Raw genomic sequence first — 22538 nt, forward strand, 5'->3', positions numbered from 1 at the left:
ACTTCATGCTTGCATTTGAATGTTAAGCCCTCAGCTTCCTGTCTCTACACCCAAGCCTGCTGATTGCTGCCATGCCTTGCCACCATAATGAACTCTTAACTCTAAAACCACAAGCCAAAATAAACTCTCTTCCTAAAGCTGCCTTTGGTCATGGTGTTTTATCACAGCAACAGAAAAGTAACTAATATGTCACACAAGGACATGAGTTTGGATCCATAGTACCAATGTAGAAGCTGGTGTAGTGGTGGACTTCTATATCCCCAGCCCTGGGAAGATGGATGTGGTGATATTTTATTTGTGCTGAAATGTGGTGATATTTTATTTGTATGTTAATAAATAAAGTTTGCCTGGAGATCAGAGGAATAGCAAGCCATTAACACAAAAGTCAGGCAGTGGTAGGCATATGCCCTTAATCCCATCATGTGGCAGGCAGGGTCTCTGTGTATTCAAGGATACACTAAGGAACAGTCAAGAATGGTGACACACGCCTTTAATCCCAGTACAAACCATAGAGATCTGGAGGTCTGTACAGACAGGCGGTAACAAGGAAGTGAGGTAGCTAGGCTAAGAGCCAATGAGAGGGCAGAACAGCAAGGCAATAAAAGCCTGGGTAGACAGGAAGTAGCTCTCTTGGGAAGCTATAGCAGCATGGTGAGTTAAGGTTAGATGGTGGCTTTCACTATTTCCCTGATCTCTCAGGCTTTCACACCTATATTTGGCTTTGTGTTTCTTATTCAATAAGACCATTTAGAAATTTGTCTACAGATGGAGACAAGTGGAGCTCACTGGCTATCCAGTCTAGCCAAGTTGCTGATTTCCAGGCTCAGTGAAAGACCCTGCTTGAAAACCTCAGGTGGAGAGCTAGTAAGAGAGATTTCTGTCCTCCACCTGCACATGCACACACATAACAATGTACACATGCACTCACATCCACATACAAACGGCTACGTTCACAGAATCTTTGTTCTCCTTGGCAGAGTCACATGAGGCCTTTTCTCCTGTCCAAGCAGAGCCCATTGCTTTGGTTTTGGACCCTATTGCTAACAGATTGCCTCGTTTTTCACCATGACACCTGCTGCTACAGGGCTTATAGGTCAGTCAACAACATGCCTCCACCCAGAACTCAAAGGACATTAAATTTATGCAAAATATCTCAGAGAGGGTACAGCAACACAGGATATGGTACAAACAACAGAGTCTATGTAGTTTTGAGCAATAAAAAATATTTTTCATTTATACCTCAATTTAAGCAGATAATCATTTTCAATAATCTATGAAGTGGAAATATGCATAGAACTATTAACTGAGGACCCGAGTATGGTTGCAGAACCCATGAAGGGTGCCTCGAAACTAACTGTAACTTCAACTCTAGGGTATCTGACACCCTCTTCTGGCTTCCAGGGACACATACACTTGTGTGGGTGTATGCGTGTGTGTGTGTGTGTGTGTGTGTGTGTGTGTGTGTACGCACATAAACATAATTTAAAATAAAATATTTTTAAAGTGTCCTCCATATATCATCAGACAAATTGCCTAATGTTTTATACAGATCTCTAAGCTAGAATTCAAGAATAATTTTAGCAATTTCTACACATCCCAAATGACCAGCTCTACAGCCAAAGAAACAGATTCACAGTGCAATAATTTGTCCTACAGAATACATTATTTAAAGGAGGTAAGTGTTTCTTGGTTTTCTTTTGCACTTGGACCTGTTGTTGTTGGCAAATAAGTTAATAATAATTTTCCTCGCTGAAATGTGGCATAGTACCTGTTTTACACTGAACACACTTTCTAGAGCCTCTCACTCTATCATTCAAATGTTAGTATATACTTGGACATGGTATCAGTATAAACTGTAATTAGATATTAGCACAATGTTCACTTATATGAAAAAATGCTGCCAACAGTAGCAGTGAAAAATATCAGCAAGATCTTAGGTGCTGCATATTTGGTGGCCTGTGGCTTGGGAGAGAAGTGGCTGGAAGCTAGCTGTGGTAGTTTGGATGTAATTGGCTCCCATAAGCTCATAGGGAGTGGCACTATTGGGAGGTGTGGCTTTGTTGGAGTGGGTATGGCCTTGGAGTGGGTGTGGCCTTGTTGGAGGAAGTGTGTCACTGTGGGGGTGGTCTTTGAGGTCTCTTGTGCTCAAGCTATACCCAGTGACACATTTCACTTCCTGTTGCCTGTGGATCAAGATGTAGAACTCTCAGCTCCTTCTCCAGCACCATGTCAGCCTGTTTGCTGCCATGTCCTGCCATGATGAAAACAGACTAAAAACTGGAACTGTAAGCCACCACAATTAAATGTTTTTATTTATAAGAGTTGTCATAGTCATGGCATCTCTTCACAGCAATATAAACCTTAACAAAGACAAGCTACTGGACCAAGTCCCAGATTTGGATCCTGGCTCTTACATTGTTTAACAATGTGTACAACAGGCTCAGCTGTGTCAAAAAGTAGACACAGTAAGAGAAATCAGACTATACATTTTAAAAACTGTTGTTAGATTTAAAAAATAATAAAATGAAGTGGTGGACACATTGTCTAGTTATCAGGGAGTGTCCACTTAATAATGTTCACTTTATAATAATCATTTTCTGATTCTTTCTGTTATCATTTATAAAGTGGCAATATAAAATATTATCAATAACATGGTGACCTCAAAGTATGGTGAGTGAAAGACAAGATCACTCCTTATTACCAGCTGCTCACCCAACTGTAGCTGAAGTTATCCTGTTCCTGCCCAGCTCCTGTGGCCCTCAGACCTAAGCAAACACACAGAGATTTATATTACTTACAAACTGTATGGCCTAATGGCTCAGGTTTCTTGCTAGCTGTTCTTATATCTTAAATTAACCCATTTCTATTAATCTATAAGTTGCCACGTGGCTTGTGGCTTACCAGTATCTTAACACATTGCTTCTCATCATGGTGGCTGGCAATATCTCCCTGCCTTAGCCTTCCACTCCCCACAATTCTCCTCTCTCTTTGTCCTGCCTATCCTATACTTCCTGCCTGGCTACTGGCCAATCAGCGTTTTATTTATCAATCAATCAGAGCAACACATTCACAGCATAGAGAACATCCCACAACACCCTACCATCTTCACCTTTAAAACTGGATCACAAGTTCAGACAATTTTAAAGATGAATCATTCCTGGACTGGCAATATTTTAATCTTTAGTTTTTATTTTGAATTGAGAAGACTGTAACATTTAAATTCTTTTAAATATCTTTTTTATCTGATTGGATGACGATTTATGTTTGGGGCTCTACTAGACAAAATAGTGGCTAGAAATTAATTATCAGCTGGAGAGATGGTTCAGCAGTTAAGAGCATTGGCTGCTCATCCAGAGGACCCAGGTCCAATTCCCTGGTTCCACATGGCAGTTCACAACTGTCTGTAACTCCACTTCCAAGGGATCTGACTCCCTCACACTGACATACATGCAGCCAAAACATCAATGCACATAAAATAAAAAAGTAAATCATTTTTTTAAGAGAAGTAAGAATCAACTAGACACAAACCATTTTTGGAACACTTGGCAGAGTAAAGAGTGAGGTTAAAAATCTGTTCAAATTCAATGAACTAAAAGGAAAAATTATTAGCGTCCTTAGGCACTGTGTTAACCCTTTCACTGTTGCATAGGTTGTCACTGAGAGCTGTAATTCTCAAATGCTGTTGGTTTGGTTTTCTTTTTTGCAGGGGGTTGGGGGAGACAGCGGGTGGTGGTATTGTTTTTCCAGACAAGAAGCCCATGGTGATGGAATGCAAATCTTCTAATTTGGGATGGAATGGTGGTGAAATTACAGGCATCCTCTTAGTTTGCCTGGTCATCCCTGAGCTGCTGGGACTCACAATTAGAAACGCCTTATTTTGCAGTGAACATTGAGAACCATGACCAGATGCTGATATATAACTAGAAAGGTTTAATTCAGAGAAGAGGCGCTAGACTTGGGCAGTTTTATGAGCAATTTGAAAGGACACGCTGGAGTTACAAAACAGGTATTTGTCTCCTGAAGTGAGGAACAGCACCCAGGCCCTGGCAGAGAAGTTGAAAACAGTCTGAACAAGGTCCTTTTTCATGTTTTTGTTTGAGAAAGGAAGAACTCGTGTGAGGTTATGTATTGTATGTTCTCAAGTGTGCTGCTTCCAAATATGGCTGCCTTTTGTGTTCATAACTGGAGTGACACTGGGAAGCAAATCTTTGCCTATCTGTCAATGACTGACTGGGATTTGAGTACTTACTAGTCTGGGATTCTACCACAGGTATTCTTTGAGGCTCATATTTCAGTTTAGAAGCCACACATCGACAGGACAGAACTGATTCCCACATCTTTTTGACATCAGCACAAGCTTATCTCTAGCTCAGCCTAAAGTTCTGTGAGACCAGTTAAGCTTGATTCCATTGGGAGGTTAAGGGAGAAGGTAGAGGGCACTAATTCCCCTCTAGAGAAGGGAATCAGGGCTTGGGGCAGAAAGCTGTGAAAGGGGACGTGGACCCTGCTAAATGCCATTCTACCCTCTCCCTGACGTAGACAAGCTGGATCTCTGGTTCAATTTACTGGAACGATATTTTTATACGATACAGCCTCTTCTGTACAGTGGTTAAGTGTACAAGGTGACCCAGTTCTTAAGGACATTCTGGGCTCTGGGAATATGGTGTACACTCATAATCCCTGCGAGAAGGCAGAGAGTTCTAAGTCAGCCTGAGCTATATAACAAGGCTCTGTTTCAAAAGTAAAATAATAAAAAGCTATGAATATGTCGATATTAGTTGTTTGAAAGTTGTCCAAATGACTGTCCAAGGCTCAGAAATGCATGCACACCAAATAAAACAAGTTATCATTTGTAAGGGACCATCAAAATCATAGTTTCTTATTAAATATCATTTTAGTGGGAAGAATATATATTATGAAATAAGCTTTTTAAATGGTATAATTTTCTGTTAAACTGTTTCCTAATAATATTTAATTTTTGGTTTAGAACTATTTAAAAGGTACTTACTTCACAAAAACATTAAGGAAAATTTTCTTTGAAAAGTAATACTAATGGAATTAGTTTTCTTATCTTTATCAGAAATCATACTGCTTTCCAAATCTCTTAGATCCCAGAACACCCAATCATCGAGCTGTTATTACTTCTTTCAATGAAGAGAGTTTTCCTTTTCTTACCATTTTCTACTATTGAGGAATTCTCTAGTTCAAGCCTGTACGTCAGCAGACTCTTGGGAGAGGCATGACACTATGTATGTGTTTTCTCCTCAGGCCCATTTGCTAGAAATAGTAACAAAGACCTTTACTTAAGCTGTAAAAAATCAAATTAACAAGAATGATACCGTTAATCTTCATGTTCTTGTTTCCATCCTTTAAACACAGATTGCTAAATACATTTGCTCCCTACTCATTAGAAGTCTTGAATGATAGCAGAGCAGGGGAAGGCATAAAGATTATGAAACACAACACCAATTAAAAAATAAACAATATCAGAGTTGTTTGTTCTCAAGTCATCTGTATAATTTCAAAGTGAGTAGATTTGATTTTTCCATTAAATACTTTTATTCCTTCTTATATGGGTATGGATGGGCACAGACACATAATGCATACATACATACATATTTTGAATTTTCTTATTGAGCTTGAAGATAAAGTAATTTAAATGGAATAAAAAGTCCTTGAAAATATTTTGAATTTGGTAATATCCCAGGACTTAAGCACATTGTGTCTGAGAAGGCAGATATTTTACTGTTAACAATGCCTTTTAACTTCGTAGCTAGAGGAAAGGAACTTTACAGTTACCTCATACCTGCTTGGTGACTATCTTCTACCATGATGGTTGAAAACTGAAAGACCACAGGGACTTAGACAGTTGAGTAAATGTGTGGGGCATGGGTGCCAAGGACGGTGGGGCCTGTGACAAGTAGAGAATCAATAGACTCTCCCACTGTTACTGTCCCACTGTAAAAGAATTCAGTTTTGACAAAAGAATTTATAGCAGCCCTGTTTAAATGAAACCTGATTGTCTTCAAAGGCTACCTTCAACCGCCAATGGTCAATAGATCCAAGACCACATTCGTGAACCCATACTGTTTTTCTTACCTGTTCTCAGTATATAATCCAGCCTAAGTATATGCCTGACTCCACATCAAGGCAACAATACTCAACTGCTCTAAACTGATCATGTTTGCTTCCCAACTAAATGGCATCTTCTTGTAAAGGTACAACCCCTCTTTAATCTTCAGCATTAGATGACTGTAAACCTAGCTGGCTTGCAACCTTGCATTAATAAGATTAATGAAAACTAATTACATATATTGAATAAAAGTTTCCCATGAAGTTAATTTTTCTTTTTAGATTAAGAATTTTAATTGATAGAATGAATCACTTAGAAAAATTGCAGAAATACTTTCTCTTGAATATATATTATATTATTTTATATTATATTGATGGTAACTCTACAGAACCAGAGGGAAAAAGATGAAATACAAAAAATTAAGATGTTACAGCATCGCCCTTAACCAGTGTAAAGCAGCATGTCCATGAGCAGAGTTCCACTGGCCATACTAGTTAACAAAGGAATCAAGTTACCATTGATAAACTGACTATTACATAATTTACTTTATAAACCAAATTACATTTTAGCTTATTTAAACACACACACACACACACACACACACACACACACACACACACACACACACACGACACACACTGGCTAAAATTTCCCCCCATTGGAAACACTCTGGAATTTGTATTTTAAAAGTCTAAGGTGGCTCCAGGCTTCTATTACTTGTGCTGTGGTTGAAAAGTGACATCATTGAACGTGTAGTTGGAAGACAGGCAGGTATGACATCCCTTTCTCAAAGATAGGTTGACAGCTGCCTTCAAATCCTGAGCTTCGACAGTAAAGGCAATTTGTTTTTAATGTTTGGTCTTGTGCAACTGTGTTATTCCAGGAAATAAATATAACTGCATTGCTAAGGATAATGGCTGGAATGTGTTTAAGACTGACATTATGTTAATGGAACATGGAGAAACAGAAGGAACAAGAACTTCAAGAACATATTACACCAGGGATTCATTGTACTCATTACAAATAAAATCAAATTACTACTATATGTGACATGTGTAAGTCAAATAAAACTAGAGATGTCAAAAGCACAAGTGTTCTATAACTGGTTTTGTTTGGCTCATCAAATTCTTTATAAACAAAACACATCAATAAGGTTTATGTTAAAACAAATGAGACACATCGCTTACTGCAAGAAAATTGAGACATTACAGAAAGAAGGATGACAAGCATAAGTAAATAAGCCAAGTGTCACATGTTAGTCCTTAGCTCAAGAGGTGAGATAGGTACCTACTCACAACTTTTGAAGAAATTAAGAATATAAAACTAGACTAACATATTAAATATTCAAGTATAAAAACTAACAGGAAACGCATAAAGAGGCCTGTGATAGCTGCATCCCACACAACGGGAACTAAGAAAATTTGAATATCAAAATGCTTTAAAATTTCCAAGTTAAGAAAGGAGCATAAAACATGCCTTTAACCAGCAATGAATGTCCACAGCCTTGTTTAAAACTGTGCTTATCACAGCCTGTCAAACAGAACTGTCTGTGAGAACTGAAACTTTCTACATCTGTGTTGTCCATCAACTACATGTCCACTAAACAGTTGAGATGCTTAGTAGGAACTAAGAGACCAAATTTCTACTTTTTGTAGTCAAATTAATTGATATTTAAATCTCAGGACCCACACCTGGCCAATGGCTGTTGTATTGGACAGTGCATGTCCACAGATTTTTGTATCACTAAGCTGTTTTCTATTCTTTTAAATGTACTAGTCAGGCTTCCCTACTTGTAAAAGTTGGTTTTATCATAAACACTTTGGACCTGTAAAACAAACTCTAAAATGCTGTTTACACATTTCAATCAATAAGAGATCAGAGTTCCTTAGTTGTAAGTTGGTAAAAAATTTTAAAGGGATATTACCGAGTTCACAAGGTCCTTCTGTAAACAAACACCGTCTGGATTTCAGCATAGTGCCTACAGCTGGAAACAGGGCCTTTGGGTCTAGTTGGCAGGAAACCAGGGCACTGTTGCTAGTTAAGAGGACTGGAAGACCATCAGCTCTTTAGAAGCAACAAAAATGGCTCCTTAGAATGAAGAATGTTGGTTCTGTTAGCCTTAAACTGAAATGTTCAAAAAAGAAATGTATAATGTATCTTCTGTGTTCGCTATTCTTAAGCAAGGTGTCACAGTTATTTGAGAATTTTTCTTGCAAATGTGAATGTTGGGAATGGGATGTCTTTGGACATGTTGGGAAGGGAGTCAGAGTCAAGACTAGAACCTCTTCCGGAAGGAGCACTCTGGATTGGCTGCCTGGCTTCTTCCACCTGGGGCTGATGGGAAATGACAGAGAATGAGCTCCTTCCTCTTCAGTGCTGTTGTAGTCAGGGTTTCTATCATGGTGCTAGCACACCATGGCCAAAAACAACTTCAGGAGGAAAGGGTTTCTTTCCTCTCACAGTTTGTAGCCAGTCCATCATCCTGGGAAGTCAAAGTAGGGACTCAAGGCACGACCCTGGAGGCAGGAGCTGATGCAGAGGCCATGGAGGGGTGCTGCTTCCTGGCTTGCTGCTCATGACTTGCTCAGCCTGCTTTCTTATAGAACCCAGGACCACCACCCAGGACACTGCCCACAGTGGGCTGGGCCATCCCACAATCACTAATTTAGAAAATGCCCTACAGACTTGCCTACAGGCCAGTGTTTTGGATGCATTTTCTCAATTAATAGCCCTTCTTCCCAGGTTTAAGTCTAGGTTTAAGTGAAGTAGACAAAAATAAATAAACAAACAAACAAATAAATAAAAAAAGCACAAGAGCACTTCAAAATACATCATGTCAACTGGGCCTGGGGGTTATAGTCCCATAAGCCTCAGTTCCTGGGACAGAAGCTGACACAGGAGAATCAAAAACACAAAGTTTGCCTGCGTAACTTAAGAATTAATACTCAGTCTCAAAATATAAAAGTTTTGGGATTTATTTTGTTTTGTTCTTGTTCTTATATTTGTTTGTTTCTTTTTTAAAGGCTGGGATGTGACTCAGTAGCACATCATGTATAAGGGCCGAAGTTCAATCCCCAGTACTGAAAAAACTTGTATATTGTCTTACTATCTTTCAAACTGGAAGAAATATTTGATATAGTTTGTTGCATTTGTTTCCAAAGCTGACTTTTTAAATTTCATAACATGCCTTGCCCAGACTCCTAAGTTTCTCTACACACACACACACACACACACACACACCACAAACTCCAAAGATACGCAGTGACAACTCTGTAGAATGTGACTATTTTTATCTTCAAGATTAAAGTAGTCCTAAATAGTTTCCTCACACCACCACCCTGGGGTGCCTTCCAGAAAGATTCTCCTACGTGCCAGCGAGAAAAAGAACAAAGTCACTTGTAACATTTGTGTGTCCACCTAGCACCCATCTAGCTTTTGCTTTAGCAGAATGGAATCACGGTGTGTTCCCAGTGGCACTCACGGCTTTTTCATCCCTCTAAATAGAACAGGGAAGCTGCTGAAGTTTCCTTTCCCTACTAGTTGAATTAACGAAGTACCCCCTTCATGAAAAATATCAGGTCCACTACAGAAGAGGATCTCCAAAACAGTATCAGACCACTGTGTTACTCTCTAAGGGACCAGTGTCCTACCCTGTGACTCAGTGTCTCTCACGGGTTTACAGGACCTCTGTCCCTGACTAATATTACCCCCGCATTATCATTAGAGTAGGGAGAGGTTTGCAAGGGGAGACTGAGACATACCGGCATTCTGAAAGTGAGCAGGTCTAATTTTAAGGTCTTAGTCTTTAGACTCCTGACAGTGAGTGAATGCATACCAAACCTGGATGCTGATGAGACCACAATCACTTCCTGGCTAGCCTTTTCACCCCTCGCACAACGAGAATGCAGCACAGGGCAACCACCAAAGGCTGGAGGGCCCTTCGCCAAAAGCTTGCAGCTGTCCCGCATGGTTTACTGTCATCATATCATACATGGTTACTATGATAGTGTTTGTATTTAACGTTATGGAAAACACATTCTTAATCCATGCATCAAGCAAATAGAGTAAAGGTGGAATTTTACCCTTCCCTACTTTTCCCACCATTGACTATTAGGGAAAACTGACGACAGATACAATTTTGTAGATATGAGACCCTTACCTGGTGATGACTTCCAGGGAGGGTTGCAGTGACTTATCTGGATAAAGTACCAGCCATTTTCTACCAATCTATCTTATGTTAAGTCTGAAAGAGAAAAATATTAAAGTGATTCACAAAGGTGGTCATATTTTTATTTTTTAATTAAATAATTATTAATACTGCTTATTAAGACTGTTTGAGGAGAAAATGAAGCCATCTGTTTCACACTGAGAACGTATTTTCCCTAGTATGGAGTTAGGCTGTCTTGTATCCTATCTTCTTCCTGACGGTGATTAACAATCCTTCCCAGTGTTTTACAGACACTTAGCAAGGAGGACCAGACTTGGTGAAACTGACTCTGAAGACATACTCTTAGATGCAAACTATGACAATGGATTGGGCTTTTACTTATGAATCTGGAGTTAAACTTTGCTAATATTCTCTTTTTATTATGAGGTTTAAGCAAGTGTTATTATACTATAGTTTGAAAATCTCATTCTGAAAGACTGTTTTCTATTTGACTTTGTCATATAAGACCCACATGTCATATAAATGTTGTTACACAATAATGTAAATATCTTACTCTAATTTTGTCTCTGAGTTTACTTCCCAGAGATAGATACTTTTCTTCTTTATCCCTCTAGAACTCAAAGTATACATACGTGCACACAGTTGTGCACATTCATGCTCTCTTAACTAAGATTTTACTTCTCTGCTCACTGCTGTCATTAATCTTTTCGTTTTATTTAGCCATATTTCCTTTGTCAGCACACGTAAAGCAATGTTATTCATTGATAATTTATTTGGCCAGCCTATTCTTAAGACCTTAAATCTCTTTTATCCAGCTTCCCTTTTGGCTGCTATAAAACATTTCAATGCTCATATTCATACATAGATGTATTTATACTTAGTGAACATCAATAGCACAAATCCAAAGTAGAATTATTGAACTAAACTGTTTGTATATTTGTTAACATTTTGATGGATAGTTATAAAATACCACTTAGCCGGGCGGTGGTGGCGCACGCCTTTAATCCCAGCACTCGGGAGGCAGATGCAGGCGGATCTCTGTGAGTTCGAGGCCAGCCTGGTCTCCAAAGCGAGTTCCAGGAAAGGCGCACAGCTACACAGAGAAACCCTGTCTCGAAAAACCAAACCAAACAAAAAAAAAAAATACCACTTATAAAGTTTGTAATAAAAGTCTGATGCCAAAATTTTTCATAAAAACCTTCTTTATGTGTGGTTTGGATTGGCATTTCAGTACCTGTGGATGAAACTGAATTTTTCAACTTGTAAATTTTAGGAGTTTTTCTACTATTTCACTTAGCCATTCATAGTTTCTCATATTAAAGGATGAATATTAGTTATAGAAGCTAACATTTTACATGTCATGTGTGGCAAACAGCTTTCACAGATTTGCAGTTTATCTCTGGAGTTTGTTTATCATGCTGTTTATTATCTAGCCATTTATTTGTTTATTTACTTATTTATTTATTTTTAGGTAGCTAGATTCATCGGTAGTTTCTATTATGGATTTGGAAGATTCTACAAAGATTGTTTTAAGCTGCTCAGTTACCTAAAGGGACTGCATACAGGTGACACAGAAAACCCAATATGAAGATCATCTTAGTCATAGTGTCATAACAGAAGGATTTGGGGCATTATCATCATTATCAAATACATTTTCATTTTCATAAGAAGATTTTTCACTTAAAGTACTATAGTGATGTAAAAGCTGTGGGCTTTCTGTAAGACTGCACTAAAGGAAGAGAATTAAGGAAATCATCAGTTTTACGGTAGCACTCTTCAGAGTGTCAGCGGTGGTGGCTAAGGCAAGAAGTCCGAGGGAGTTCTGGGGAAAGTAAGAGAAGGCCCACGGCACACACAAAGTGGAAATGGGAAACTAGCAGAGACTCACTAAGGAAGTTTAGAATACACACACGCAAAGATAAAAAGAATGAATCTTGAATTAGTAACCCTCTAGGGCTTTCCAGATCTGTTGTACATTTTTATTGATCTTTTTGTTGTAGTTCTGCTTTATGAATTTTCTGGCATTAATAAAAATAAATGATTTTACTCACAAATCAGTAATAATAAAACTATATTCCTTTCATTAGCCCACCAAGAACCTACGTCCGGCTTTAACAGTATTTTGACAAGCATACATAAAGCCTTGTGCTCACAGAATTGTACTTGTGAGTTGTGTTTTATAAGTTGCTTATGAATACGTTACCATTAAATGTTATTAAAATATAAGATACATACATTTTGACTTTATACTTCTCGACCATATTGCTTAAAATTGTGGCTGCTTGGTACTGTTGGCGAACCTCTTCTCTTCAGGTTAAATTTCAAAGAGTATTTAAGAACTCAATACATAGAAAACACTTCAGATTCTCTTCTATTACAGATAAAGTGACAGCAATGAACTGTGGGCAGGGAACGGATGGGAAACATCACGGTGCGGTGTGCTTTATTCACAGTACAATGTCTTTTATCTAAAGTGACATCATCTGAATGGAAAGTTAGCCATTAAACCTGACTTAATGGAACATTCTCATTCAAGAAGAATTACATATAAATTTAGAGTCATGAAGAAATGTAATTGATTGAACACCAAGAAAATGTGGGTCAAAGAGTAGAGAAAATTCTGATAAAATTGTAAGCATATGACATTTGTTGGAGGAAGTAGTACAGAATGATTTAATCTGTTTGGAAGAAAAAAGAAACTAATGTAAGTTGTCTACACTCACAGGGTGGGCTCGGTAAAGCTGGTGAGGGAGGTCATTGATACTGCCTCGCTTGTTAGCATTGAGAAACTAACTCCACCTGCTGCCTGTTCACATCTTCTATGTACTATACTACCTCTCCCATGTCCACTGTATGGTATGCTGATGTCTCTGAGTTGAGTTTTGCCCCAAGTCTTTCCCATAAATGTTAAATTCTGTACTGCTAAATCTGCCTGTATGCTAAAGTTCTAGATCCAAGCAGCAGGTAAAATTCATCACTGAGAAAATTGTGACAACTGTCCTGGTAGTGGGACATGATTCTCAGACACGACCCCAGGGAATCCAGGCTTGGCTCAGTCTTTCAGCCAACTTCAGTGAACTTCTGGCAAAGCAAAAAGCATTTGGCTGGGTCTCTCTAACAAGGGTCAGAAATCTTCAGGCATTGGGAGGAATCCTTCAGGAACTAAAGTATTTGGAGAGTCACTGGCTTAAAAGAAATCACCACTTACTTGGAGCCTGACCACTTTATAGCTAGAATCTACTACAGTGTTTTTAAACCATACCTTAGCTAAGTAAGAGCATATACTGAAAGCTGAAGGTAAGATGTGATTTAAGTTGGCATCTAGACATGAACCACCACTCCCAGTTCATGTGGTCCTGGGGAAGAAACATACATGCTAGGCAAAGACTCTACCAACCAGGTTAAACTCCCAGCCCCCAGAAAGTTAATTTTAAACACCCAGCACATTTTTCCTCCATCTCGTAAGAACCATCTTTGTATATTTTTCAGGCTGCTCTTGAACTCCTGATTCAATGGCACCTCCTACCTCAATTTTCCAAGCAGTAATGACTATAGACTATACTGTGCCCAGCTACATTTTTAGAAAGCTTGACTGAGGAACAAATGCTACCCAGGCTCCACCCTTCACGTGCACACTAAGTGATGCATAGCCATACTTTTAGTAGTTCTTCCAGCTGATAGCTGAAATTTCTAGATTTCTTATTAGTGCACTTTTAAGTCAGATATTATAAATAAAAGAGTTGTTCTTAGTGTTCCTCTTCTTTGATTTCAAATTGTAACTAAATAAATTCTTAAACCATCAGCTTTCAATAAAAAGAAGGTTGCCTAGTGTAGGACAATGTGGCAAAGACCATGGCTTTGGGGTATGGATTACCATGTTTAAATCCTAAGTGTTACCACATTTGGTCATCTTTTTATTTCCATTATTTCTTAGTATTCTGACTGGTAACATGAAGATACATAGAGACTATGTCATAGAGTTTTCTGAAGGTCAAATGAAGAACATTTACAAAATGAACACAATGCGGCATATGATATATGATGGATAAATTTTAGCTTTATTAAAAAAATTTTATTGGGGGTGGGAGGTTTCTCTGTGTAGCTGTTCTGGAACTCGCTCTGTATAGCAGACTGACCTGGAAACCCAGAGATTCCTTACCTCTGCCTCCTGAATTCTGGGACTAAAAGCATGCTCAACTACCTCCCAGTTTTAAAACATTATCTTATACAAAGGTCAAGAAAATAACATCTAAGATAATCACTTTAAGGAAGGCATGAGTATCAAGGCTTTTCTGTCTTTAATGTATTTGAACCACCCAGACATCTTGTGAAAATGAAGATTCTTATTCAAGAAGTCTGAGATTTCACATTTCCATAAATTCTTAGATGATTCTCAGGAAGCTAGTCTATATACTACCGCACCTTCGGTGACTGGATGCTTGCTTCTAATTGAAATGTGGTAAGTCTGAATGCAGACAGAGCTTGACTTGCCTCAACACATTCAAAACCTTTCATCGCCTTTAATTTAATTTTTTCATCAGTTTTACTCTTTCCTTGGCAATATTTATTTAGATTGAAAATGGTTTTACTGTCTATTTCCCGGTGAGATTGTCAAGCCTTTTTATTGTGGATGATGAGATGAAACACTAGGTAGGTTGGAAAGGTAGTTGCACTGTCACACTTTTCCTCAAATACAATGTACATGCACAGTGCTTGGTAAGAGACTCTGAGGGTGCACAAATGTGATCCATAATATTAAGGGAGTCTCAGGGAGGAATGGAAGGGGCTGCCATTATTGGAGAAGTGGGGGAAATGAACAGTGCAGCCACACCAGACACCCATCTCACCTAAACACCAAGACAAGAGGAAGAATGCTTTTCAAATGTCTCTCTTTCTCAGCATACCCTTAGCCTGACCAACGCTGCAGGCCAAAGACCATTTTTGTACTGTGACATGTCCTCAAAGGCTGAATGTCACTCTGCTCCATACTATTGCCTTTGCAAGAACCCCCTACTGCTGATACAGATTTCACAGACAATTCTTCGTTTTCCAAAGCAGTATATTATCTTTGATTCGTATAAAATGAGCAAATATCTAAGCAACTCACAGAGTTAATTAGCAAGCATAGAGTTTCTTTACAAACAAGTACATAACGACATGTATGTGTTTCCAATGTTCTTGCTCTGTGGTTAATCAAGACAAATAGTTAAAAGTCATTGGCCTAAACTAAGACTTTTATCACTCCGTGGAAATCATGGTGTCTTCAATGTATACAAAATGAATAAGAAATCAGTTGATCGAAATCAAAGGATCATTAATCACATGATTTAAAATTCGGGAAGCATCCAGAACTAGGAAAGACGGGCTGCTGCTAGGAGCAGGGTGGACTCATTGCTCACCTGTTTCCCAAACTTTTAAATGTTGTAAACATAATTGAACATGAAACTCTCGAAAACACTCTTGGGTATGGGAGTTATAACAGTAGTTAGCACAGTCTAGACACTTGTCTCCACTTAAGACCTTAGAGGAAGCACAGAAACAAAACTTAAAGTAAGTGCTTCTAAATCGACCTATAAGAATACAGTAGAACAAAGGAATCATACAGCATTCAAACCATATATGAAACTCTTCATTATAAAAGAAATTTGAAACACGATTTTATTTTTTATATGCAAAGGAACTTTCTTTTCTGAATATCTGCTATGAAAAGAATTAAAAATCAGCAAATATTTCCTGGTGATACAGCTGTACACAACAGTAATATCCATTTGCCATTTTTATGCATGTTCTAAATATATATATTGTTTTGTATTCCCATCTGATGTTAAAGTAATAACTCTAATGAAACTTCTGGCAAATTTGTACCTCGAGATTTCTTTTCTGGGAGGCAAATGCTGTATTTTAGAGCTTTTAAGGTTAATAGTAGTCATTTGCCAAATCAGTTGAGTATTACCTTCTACCATTTAGGTAAAACTGAGTAAAAGTAACCGTAGCCATCAAGTCATTAAAAAGTGGATTTTCAGAACCTAAAATCCAGGGAAAGGAACAGTGATAAATAAAAGGCTAATGGACAGGAATCTGTGCTGGCCACCAAAAACATGCAAATGGGAGAGGAATTCCATCTCTGTCCCTGTACAGATTTGAAAGCAAAATACAGCAGCTCTCTGCTGTCTGCCCTGGAAGGGCATTGTGAAAGCACAGAGAAGACTCACAGCCATCATTCAAACTGAGCTTCCAAGTCCTTCGCCGCTGAGTACTTCACTGGGGTTCACAGTAAGCATAAGATTAAACTTTTCTTTCCTTGGCACAAGCCAAATTAGCTGTCACTGTTAATTAGTAACACAGTATCCACAGTCCTAAGCAACAGCCACCAAAGGCAGCAAAAATAAGCTCTAAAGTGTCAGGGACAATTCTTCCTCCAAACTAGAGAGGAGACAAAGCCGAAAGATCCATAGATGTGTCCTCACACTGACCCTAGTAAGACAGAAGGCTCAGTACGCCTGCCTCAGACACTGTGGTGGACCGACATTTTGTGAGCCTCGGGATGAGGAAACCTAGTCTCTTCTGAGGTGGTGGACACTGAGGCCGGTTCAACTACCACCAAGAACGAGCAGAACTAGAAACCAAGGCCTTGTGAAGGGGAGAATAAACCAAAATCAACAACAAAAACACGAACAAACAAAAAACAAGGAGTCCAGGAAGAGAAGGAGGAATCTGAAAATTCAGTAAATGTTAAGACCTTGCAACTTGAGGTCACTCCCTACACCTCAAGCATTATATATTATACATTATAGGAATTGTCACCTATGATTTTGAGATGGACCAGTGGAGCTATTAGGAAACAACGTGTGTCCAGAGAAGACAAAAGGAAAGTTAAACAGTTTTGAAGACTCTAAGCATGGGCTAACAAGATAACCATTTTAGACTTTTATTTTGTCAGCAATCAGCCAGAAGCAGAAACCATCCAGGGTTTTTAATAGCTGGGGGAGACCTTCTGGGCAGTGACCTGAGACTCAGACTTGTTAAACAAATCAAAACACTCTTAATATCATGCAGCTGATTTGGTGGGAGGACAAGAGGAGTTCTTGGGAATTAGCAGGAAAATGATCCCGGATGGAGAAGTGATTGTCCAAGTGGGCTGTTAGGAGGTAAACACCACAGGTAGTGTTTGTTTGTTTGTTTGTGGTTAAACCAAGGAGATGAAACATTAAAACAAGACTCTTGGGTTCCTTTTGGGTTCTTTTTTTTTTTTTTTAATAGAAAATTTTAAGGAGGGTTAAGGTCTTTGCTAAGGGCAATAAATACAGGCGCCCCCGGCCCCTATGGTGGTAACTATCCAAAAAAGAAAATTGTTTTTGGGAATAAAGTACCTTGAAGAAGAGGCCAGTTACTGACTGAAGAGAACAGAAGGGGGTAAGTTTGCTTGATATCTGCTCTGTTGCTCTCTCTTCCTGGAATGACACAGGAAATTAATGTTGCCAACTTCCAAATGTGACCTCAGGGCACATAGAGTGCCCAAACTTTCCTGCGAAAAAGTCTCCTGGGAGTCAGAGGTGGGTTTTTATGCTTAATGCAAACATTAGTAAACACCGGTAGCCAATGACACTATGCTTGACCAAAGACAAGGAGACAGGACTAGCCTTAGGGAGGATCGGCTTGAGTTTTCTGCAGACCACCGCAGTTTGGGGTTGCGGAGACACTGGGCTAAAGGAACGGGCAATGGGTAGAATGGAGAGCCCTGCTCTCGGTTCAGTACTGAAAAGAGACCACTGAAATCCTGCAGGGACTCTAGGCCAAGTCTGCCTGTTAAGGTGCGGCAACCTGCTTCTCCAAGCCCCAGTCTGAGGAATCAAAGAGCCGCTGGGAACACCAGCAGTGATGGAGTTTGGCTCACCTACCGACTGTCTGATGGCAATGACCCACACGTGGGGTTTGAGGGAAAGCAGAGAAGGACAATGCGGGGTCCTTGGCAAACAGAGAGGGGACACTCTGAAACTCAAAGTGGCACAACTTCAAATGGATGGCCTCGCGGTCAATAGGCCACGGTTGAATTCAGGTCGCAGTTAAAATACAACAGTTAGTTAAAAGCACAGAGGGAAGTTGGTTTGCTTGCCTCCCATCTCTGTAGATTTCTAGCCTGCACTCCGAAGAGTTTGATCAAAACATTATGACTCTTTCGGAGCACGCTGCAAATGAGCGCAGTTTCCTCCCAACCTGTTCTGGACAAGGGCGGCCAGCTCCAGTCTGCGCACTGGCCGGGAATGTGCTCGCTCCCCTGGGTACCCCGGGTCCTCACCTCCCAGTACTCCCGGTTCAGATGCCTTGACAAGGAACTGACCCCTCCAGCCCCTGATCACCACGCTGGCGGGACGCCTGGGCTAGGACTCACCGCACCCGGGAGAGCGCCAGAGCTGGGAGAGCCGCCGCACTGGTACCGGCCTCAGACACCCGAGCCACCCGGGGAGCAGGACTCACGCCCGGTGTCCTCTCCAGCCACACAGCATCACCCAGTCCCTCGCAGCTGCCTGGCGATCAGCAGCGAAGCGCCTCGGTATTTATAGCCTAGGGGGGCGTCGCTGGTCCCTAGCCTAGCCTCTGCTTTGCACTCCTCCCCCGCCCCGCCCCGCCCCAGACCCTGCATCCAACCCTCTCCCTCTCCGGATTCTGACGGAGTCTTCTCTGCTGCCAGTCACCCATTGTCACTTCCCAGATCCGTGCTCGGCTGGTCCTGTATCCCTCATCACAGCCTGAGTGTTGAAGATGGAGGGAGGTTGGGGTAAGGCCACATGAATTGACTCCAAAGTGCTCCACTCAGAAAGGGGGAAAAAAAAAAAAGGAAAACTTTTAAGGATGAATTCGGGAACTCCCTTGTCCTTGCTGTGGCTATCTCGAAATTTGACGCCCTTGTGGATCACAGATGGTATGGGTTAATTTCAGAGTCGTAAAATGAAAGAGTTGATTATCAGTTCCTCCTAGTTTACAGGTGGCTCGAGCTGCATTTATTTAAAAATAAAAACAGACTGCCAGAAACAAATAGCATAAAATATGTGAGAACAAAAAGGAATCCAATTCTTTTTTAAAAAAGAGAATACTTTCCCGGTGCATTGTGAGGCCTGAACTACTGTGATACCAAACCCAGGCAACACATTACAAGAAGATGTCAGACTAACCACTTCTGTGAATGGAGAGCAAATCCTCAATGAAGTGCTAGCAATTCAAATCCAGTGAAAGATAAAGATACTGAGATCAGGATGCGCCCTGCTCAGAGTTACTCCACACTGGGAAACAATGGCTTTTCAGACTGCAAGAGGTTCTGTTTACAAGCAGCATTGACTTCATTTTGAGAAAAAAAAAAAATGCAAAAGTAGAGTTCACACCTTGATGGGCATGTAAACACCATCTGTCTGGCACCAGCCTTGAGGCACAGACAGATTAACAACTTGTTCCTTAAAGCAGAAAGGGCCCCACTATATATTTAAAAAAAAAAAAATTGCCAAAGTAAATGGGAGCTACAGCCGCACAGGCTGATGTTAAGATCAAGCCAGAGAAAGCAGCCACAACAACATACTGGACTCACAAGACTGGTGCCGCTCCTTCACGTGAACCACATGAAGAGGAGACCTAATGTTTTAGTGGTCAAAAGACCTCATCTTACCACCCAGTGTGCAGCAGAGAAGTCCCAACAGTCCCAGGGGCTTTAGATGGGCTTGTCCCTGCTGCGACTGTGGCTGTTCTCCTCAAAGTGCCATGGATACATTTGCCCACTTCTCTGTTTCGACCTGCCTCTGCCATTGGCTCAGCTCAAACCCTGACTTTGTAGCAGCAGACCTCCAGCAGGGGATATCATATTACCGTTAGCTACCCTTTCTGCTTCTCAGGCATCTTAGCAATTCCTTGAGCTCCTCTTGGGCCTCTTCAATCCTGTGTAGCCAACCTGTAAACTACATATATGTATATATATATATAATGTGAAGTGCAATGCATAATCTAAAAGTTAGTATTCATAGGTAAGACTAGAATAAAAGAATCTATGTATCTGTATTTGCCTTGTCAGGTTATCAAGGAAATAGAGACTACTTGACAAATTGATACTTACAAAGTCAATAAACCTTGTGAATTTATTGTTAGTCAATAAATTCTGACATTGTGAAAAGTCACAAGCATGTTAGTTGAATCTTTGTAAACATAAGAACTCAGTTTTTAAAAATGTGGGTGGTCTTTTAGTGTGAAACCGGAAACAGTGAAACTGCTAGAAGGAAAAAAAAGCAATGCCCTACAAGATATGTGTAGGACAGTACTTCCTGAATAGAAGGACTTTATTTGCTCAGAAATTAAGGCCAACAATTGACAAATAAGACTTCATAAAACTAAAAATCTTCTACAAAGCAAAAGAAACAGGAACAGTCAATTGAGTGAAGTCGAAGCCACAGAGTAGGAGAGAATCTTTGCCAGCTGTACATCTGGGAGAGGGTTAATATCCAGAACATATAAGGAACTCAAAAAATAGAGTCAAGAAAACATATGGCACAACGAAAGCATCTTCAACAAATGGTGCTGGCAAAACTGGATATCAACACGTAGAAGGCTGCAAATAGATCCATATCTATCACCGTGCACAAAACTTAAGTCCAAGTGGATCAAGGACCTCAACATAAATCCAGCTACTCTGAACCTGCTAGAAGAGAAGGTAGGAAGTAGTCTTGAACGCATTGGCATAGGAGACCACTTCCTAAATAGAACACCAGTAGCACAGACACTGAGAGAAACAATCAATCAATGGGACGTCTTGAAACTGAGAAGCTTTTGTAGAGCAAAGGATACGGTCAACAAGGCAAAGCGACAGCCTACAGAATGGGAAAAGATCTTCACCAACCCCACATCTGACAGAGGACTGATATCCAGAATACATAAGGAACTCAAGAAATTAGACATCAAAATGCCCAACAGTCCAATTAAGAAATGGCCTCTGGATCTGAAGAGAGAGTTTCCTAAATAAGAAGTAAAAATGGCTAAGAAATATATTATAAAATGTTCAATATCCTCAGCAATGAGAGAAATGAAAATTAAACTACTCTGGGAGTCCATCTTACCCCAGTTAGATTGGTGAAGATCAAGAAAACAGCTGGCAACAAGTATTGTGAGGGTGCAGGGAAAAGGGACCCCCATGCACTGTTGGTCAGATTGCAAGCTGGTGCAGCCAATATGGACAGCGGCGTGGAAAATTCTCCAAAAGCTAAAAGTCAATCTTGCATATGACCCAGCTACAACACTCTTTGTCATAAACTCAAAGGACTCCTACTCCATGATACTTGCTCATTCGTGTTCATAGCCACTCTATTCACAATGGCTAGGAAATAAAAACAACTTGAACGTCCTTCAACTAATGAATGAATGATGAAAATGTGGTTCATACATACAATGGAATACTATTCAGCTCTAAAAATAAAAAGAGTAAAATCACGAAATTGTAGGTAAATGGATGGAACTAGAAAATACTACACTGAATGAAATAACCCAGATGTAACTTAAAGTGTCCTAAGAAGACAGGAAAACAGAAAAAGACCATGCAGAGAAGAGGAGAAGCTCTAGAAAGGGGGTAACAGGAGACTCATGCTACAAAGGGGATAATAGAGAAAAGAGGGAGACCTATACTGGAGAGAAAGGAGGAAGGGTAATATGCAAGAAAGGGAAGGAGAAAGAAATAATACAAAGAATGTTTGAAAAGGCCATAGGGCAACATATTATTTTATAAGCTTACATTTTTAAAATGTACATACACACACACACACACACACACACACACACACACACACACTGAGTTATGCCACATGGGCTGATGATGACGTTTACAAGAGTCATACACTACCTTGTCATAGCTGCAGTATTAAGCATGGGAAACCTTTTGAGTTGTTGGTCAGAAGATGACAAGGGTTTTCTAAAACAATATGGGCTATTGCTGATGCCCTTGGTTGCCTTCCAAAACTTGAAGGTTAGACCCTATTTCTGAATACACCACACTCTTGGGCCATGGGAGTTGGAGAAATTGAATTGGAACTGACCTGCAAGCCTACAGACTTGCTCTCAGCATCAGAAGGTGATAGGTAAGTTGCCAAGGAAGAGGAGTAATACCTGGCTGTAAAGCCTATGAACCAAAATGGCCGACAAGATAGCCCCAATGGTGCTACGGTGGTACTGTTGTCTTGGGGGTAACCAGCAGCTGTCTAATTCAAGTGAAGGCCCACTCAATAGGAGTGAGTTCACGCATGGTACTGGAGCTTAGCCAACTACTGGTGGCTG

At 40.0% G+C, this 22538-nt stretch overlaps 1 protein-coding gene across 1 annotated transcript in view; it reads right to left on the reverse strand.

Moving 5' to 3' along the window:
* LOC131910409 (type-1 angiotensin II receptor A) overlaps positions 1 to 18791 on the reverse strand; it is a 46462-nt gene extending 27671 nt beyond the window's left edge. The window contains exons 1-2 of the mRNA XM_059262339.1: positions 18631 to 18791; positions 10233 to 10316 (exon numbers count right to left, since the gene is read on the reverse strand). The gene's annotated coding sequence lies outside the window, so the exon portion shown is untranslated. The remainder of the gene's footprint in view (positions 1 to 10232; positions 10317 to 18630) is intronic.
* Positions 18792 to 22538: the final 3747 nt, after the last annotated feature.

The sequence above is a fragment of the Peromyscus eremicus genome, chromosome 5 (assembly GCF_949786415.1).
Source record: "Peromyscus eremicus chromosome 5, PerEre_H2_v1, whole genome shotgun sequence".
NCBI classification, from domain to species: Eukaryota; Metazoa; Chordata; class Mammalia; order Rodentia; family Cricetidae; genus Peromyscus; species Peromyscus eremicus.